Genomic DNA, 6,000 nt, shown 5'->3' with positions numbered 1-6,000 from the left:
CATAAAAGTGTAGCCACATGATTAGATTTCACCAAAAAAAAAAATATGAGTAGCAATGATTTATGCAATTTCGGGGCAAAGGCTCTCAAGAAAATTGGTAGTGGACTCTCCGAGGCCATTCACCAACCAGAAGCATTTGCATTTGGCATATGTAAAAAATAATATTTGTGTTAAGCCACAGAAATTCTTGATTTTTTTGTTATTTCAGTAGTATCATGAATATATTTTCTAAACTTACACTGCTATTTGTTTTTGTTTTCTTTTTAAGAAAAAGATTTTGACTGTTAGGAGCAGAATCTCTAAAAAGTATATCAGGACAGGAAACTTCTAGATGTTGTAAACATTTTTTTAGAGTTTATTTATTTATTTGGAAAAAGAGAGAAAGAAAGAGCATGTGCACAGGTGAGCAGGGGAGGTGTAGAGAAATAGGGAGAGAGAGAATCCCACACAGGTTCTGCACTGTCAGTACAGAGCCCAATGTGGGGCTCGATCTCACAAACTGTGAGATCGTGACCTGAGCTGAAATCAACAGTCAGATGCTTAACCAACTGAGCAACTCAGGCACCTCTGGACATTGTAAACATTTTAATATTCTTGTAGATAAATAAATTACCATTCATTGATTATTTGCCATTGCTAAGCACTATTCTAACCATTTTCTATTTGTTAACTCAATATAGCCTCACAGTAATCCAATACAATAACCACTATTATCTCCATTCAAAAATGGGCAAAATGTGACAAATGACACTAAACAATTTGCTTATGATCATCAAAACACTTCCATACCATCAAGCTTTAACACCTCTATATACAAAGCGTGTTTTTCTAAGACTGTCTACTAAATACTCTTTTTTAGTATTAGGCAGCAACAAATCTTTATCCAGTGAGGCAAGCATTTACAATATAAGGATCAGTTCACCATTAACTTTAGTCAAGTATAGTAAAACCTTGGTTTGCAAGCATAATCCCTTCCGGAAACATGCTTATAATCAAAAGCACTTACATATCAAAGTAAACTTCCCCATAAGAAATAATGGAAACTCAGATGATTTGTTGCACAACCCGAAAATATTCATATAAAAATTATTATGATACTGTAATATAACACAAAATATTAAAGAAAATACAAAATATAAAGAAAAATAAATTAGTCTACACTTACTTTTGAAAACCTTCTTGGCTGGTGCAAGGGAGATGAAAAAGGAGTGTTATTGTGGGGGACGACTTTCACTATCACTAATAGAATCACTGCTATCTATTGGCTCAATGGAATCTTTTTAATTTCCTGCAACTTTAACAAGAAATCTATCCAATGACACTTACTTTTGCCTTCTTTTGAGGATTCTGCGGAAATGTGACATTGCATTGTCATTAAACAGGTTCATTGCCCACATTGCTACAGCCTTATTCATGTGGTGCTTTTCTAAAAAGTTTTGTACTGTTTCCCACATTTTACACACCTCCCTAATCTCATCTGAAGTGAGGGATTCCTCCACCTTTTTCTCTTCCTCCTCTGTAGATGAGATGTAGACATAGATTTCTTATAAAATCTTGTAATTTCGGCCACTCACATACCTCATTCATACTTCTCAACGATTTCCTTCTTCCACCGTAATCATCTACTTCTTATTGTCTTTCTTTTCAGCGTTTTTCTGCATGGGGCCATTGTATATGCTCACACAGATGTTGACTACAATATTAAATAAACTCTTGTCATATACTGTATTTAATGTAACTGGAAATAAGGCAGCAGAGGAAAGGGTCTGTATCTGCAGGCAGTCTGACCTAGAATGAAGCAAAGCATTCCTAAGCGTACTCTTGTATGGAAAAGCAAAGGACTGTCCATAGGCACTTGGAAGTGATGAAAAATAAACACACTAGTGTCAGTTGTGGGCACCTGAAAAATCACTGATTTCTGCCAAACACCGCAGCCTGAAACTGAGCATCCGAGCATGGGAGACGATTACCCACAATCCCACAGTGAGAGACAAAGAGAAGAACCATTGGTTCAGTTGTGATCATATGACATTCGGTGTCACGTACTACTTGTTTTTATAAGACATAGCTTATTTATCAAGTTAAAATTTATTAGAAATTTTGCTTGTCTTGAGGAACACTTGCAGAACAAGTTACTCACAATCCAAGGTTTTACAGTATATTAATTTCTCAAGTGAAAGGTATTTTTTAATAAATTTTAACTTTTTTTAATGTTTTATTTATTTTTCAGAGGCGTGGCGGAGAGAGAGGAAGACAGAGAATCTGAAGCAGGCTCTGCACTGACAGCACAGAGCCTGATGTGGAGCCTGAACTCACAAACAATGAGATCATGACCTGAGACAAAGTTGGACACTTAACCTACTGAACTACCTAGGTACCCCTCAAGTGAAAGGTATTCTACAATGGGAAATATAAATGTTATTCCCTCTCCCTCTTGGGACTTTTATAAACTCTGACATCTGAGAAATATATAGCTTCTGACAGTATTGATGTGATGTCCTTTCTTTTAGAAGTTACAGATTGGGGCGCCTGGGTGGTGCAGTCGGTTAAGCGTCCGACTTCAGCCAGGTCACGATCTCGCGGTCCGTGAGTTCGAGCCCCGCGTCAGGCTCTGGGCTGATGGCTCTGGGCTGATGGCTCGGAGCCTGGAGCCTGTTTCTGATTCTGTGTCTCCCTCTCTCTCTGCCCCTCCCCTGTTCATGCTCTGTCTCTCTCTGTCCCAAAAATAAATAAAAAAAAAAGTTGAAAAAAAAATTAAAAAAAAAAAAGAAGTTACAGATTAAAGAAAGTTTTACATTTGTCATTACATAACAATGCATCAACAAAGATCTTTCAAGATAGTAGATCAGCAGCCAAAAAGCATCTCTGTAACTCAATTTAGGTGTCCACCTTGGTGAGCCTCATCTTTCTAAGAGGGAGGTTTCAGAATATACTACAGGAAAATACAAATTTTTATTTGAGTACAAATCAACATATAAATATGCATTATGCCTACTTGTTTGTTTTCTTACTCCTATTTTATTTCCTGGTTTATTATTTTCTTATGTCATGCTATTATTTCAATAAAGTTGTTTATTTTGATAGAAATCTCCTCCGAGTTCCTGAAGAGTCTTAAATCTTTGGCCTGTGCTTTGTATGCCTACAATCTTATTGCATTTTCTGAGTATAAATTATCTCTAAGGCACTAGTTCTTGAACTTTAACATGCATAAAAATTATCTAAGAAGCTTATTAAAATGCTCTGGTTCTGTTAATGGACTGTATCCAATATATTCTGATTTTTATGCCTGTGGTCAGGAATCTTCATTTCAACAAATTAAGTTAATTTTAATGCAGGTGGATTGGATCAAAGTTTGAATAAAGGAATTTTGTATGCTATTCTATGCTAATTTAGTTGCACTAAAGACCACAACATAAAAGATATTGTAAATTCTAATACCTAAAAGCATTCCATAATACTTGTAGGTAATTTTTTTCCTTCAAATTTGTCAATTTTCATTTTTATGTAAAATAAATAAATAAATTAAATCCCTTAATAATCACTTTCTGCACTCCTGGTCAGGTTGATACAGGAAATGTAATCACTGAAATTGCTGGCTGCCTATATGATAAAATATTGACTTAAGCTTACTACCTATTTATGGATATACCCATCTATTGTTACATTTCCATTATAGGTCATGTGAATAATCAACAGAAATGTATGGGCTTAATTCTACATGGAACAAGACAAATTATAAATATTTCTTCCATTAAACAAGAGAGGTTTAGAGCTGAAATGTATATTAGGGATACTTCAATATAATCAGTTCTGGTAGCACATGAGTTTATACAGAAATACTTTGATAAGGCTCAGAGTAAATTGGAAAGCCATAAATTTAAAATCATTAAGTTGGCATTGGGAGACCTGGATAGACATACAACCTGAATTCAATTAGATCAGTTTAGATAGAGATAGATACATAGATACATAGATAGATAGATGTATCCTATGTGTATACTTTAATAAAAAATTTACTTTTCATATAACCAGATTATTTTTTCATGTTTATAGTCCTCCCCAAAGTTAACTTGCTTCTGAAGAGTTTCATCTAGTGATTCATTTTATCTCTGATTCAATAATTTAGTACCTATTGCTCAGTCTGAGGAATGGCAGAGCAAGCATGACTGAAGGTCAAAGAGATAGGAAGTTTTACGTGATCTGGACTGGAATGCAGCATTTGAGCTCCCAAGGAAAGCTGCAGGCAGATTATTTTTTAAATCTTTTTTCAATCTATGTTCAGAAACAAAAGGCTGATTGCCATATTGAGAAAAGGAAGAATTAAGAGAATAACTACTTTTGTTGTTTCAAGAAATTAGTGAAGCTCAAGTCCCCAACTTGCATCTCCCACTAAGAAAAATGAAAGGCTATAGCTCCCTGGAACAATGCTCCTTTTCAGAATGGCCACCATTTATTTATTCAAGCAAAAACAAATTCAAAGGGCTTACCAAATATTTCTTCAGCCAAGTATAATATTCTCCCTGAGAGAATTTCTATTATCTACAACTTTTTCTCCATCTCCTTATATTTCCAATAGTACTTCGGCATTCCAATGATACATTAAAGATCTTTATAAATTGATATCTCAGGCAACTTATCCCCAGCCCACCCATTAATATAGCATTAAATGTGTTAGAGCATTATCTAAATATATGGGTTCCAGTTTGTTAGCAAGGCAAGTGAAAAGGTAATGGACCAGGAAAATAGAGAAATATAAACTGCTAGTTGGTGCATTAAGTAAAAAAGGCAAGGTAAGTAAGCTAAGCAAGAGTGAGTGCATGATGCTATACTTTCTCTAATGGCTGCACTTAATCTCTTGAGCTCTTGGTTTTTGCCTCAACTATGTTGTAAGTTCTGCCTGGTCGTGTTATTTGTGTCCTTATCTCTTCTTTCAGATTATAAGGTATTGAAAAAACAAGGATAGCTTCTTGTGTCTCTTTGCACCCTCCTCGGTTTTTAAAAATGTACATGGTGTAGAGAGCAGTGTTGACTGAAATTAATTGAACATGTAAGATTGAAGGTAGAGAGGAATTTCTGCAGATCTTGAACTGCATGTGTAGATAGCCCACAAACTGTTCAAAACAAAAGGAGAGTGATGAACATGAGTGGCTGATTTTTTGAAACTGAATGTGGTTGTAGAGTTTGAGGAATTCTAAGAACAAGGGATAATGGACTTAATATTAAAGCTTCTTACTGAAACAGTGTCCAACATTGGAATAATATGGAAATATGAAATATCTTATGGAAATAAGATGTGTTTAATTAATTGAAATAAGGTAAAAGTAAAACACAGATGCTGACAGACAATAGTCATAATAAAAGGAAAGTGACATGATTAGATGGCATGGGTCATAAAGAAAGAGGGATGGATCAGCTCTGGTGTGATATCAATGGTCTGGAAGCAACAGAAGAGAGCATGGAATTTACTGACTTTTGTTATAAAGGTTATAAAACTTTTGTTTTATAAGATATAAAGATTCTTCCATGACAGAACACAACACACTGATACTTGAATAGATGAAATGCAGAACTATTACGTACAGCTCCAAAGTAGAAAAGCCTGCCAGTCAGGGCTACCAGGACTTCAAAATTAGGTTGAGATAGCTTAACACAAAACACAACTGTATTATGATCTTGACTAGTGAGTTCAGGGAAATGGAGAAGAAGCTTCCTTCCTTTCCAGTATTAAAATTTCATAGTCAGTTACTCTATGAACATAGTTATCTGATCTTCCCTTTATAATTGTAGAGCTGCATTGAGGGATAATCTGAGGAGTATATAATCAAAATCTGTATCATTAAACTCATCCCTTTAAGTTTCAAAGAAATATTTTTAGAAGATAATCAAGTAATGCCATAAAAACCATGATCAAGTATGTGGAATCCCTAAGTCTGGGTCCTCAATGATCAATTATAGGATCAACAGGGCCCCATATTAATTTCAAGCATATTGACTGTGAGT

Source organism: Puma concolor, chromosome B4 (genome assembly GCF_028749965.1).
Source record: "Puma concolor isolate L17-30 chromosome B4, mPumCon1.1.hap2, whole genome shotgun sequence".
NCBI lineage: Eukaryota > Metazoa > Chordata > Mammalia > Carnivora > Felidae > Puma > Puma concolor.
The sequence above is the reverse complement of the archived record's forward strand: the minus strand, read 5'-3'. Positions refer to the sequence as shown.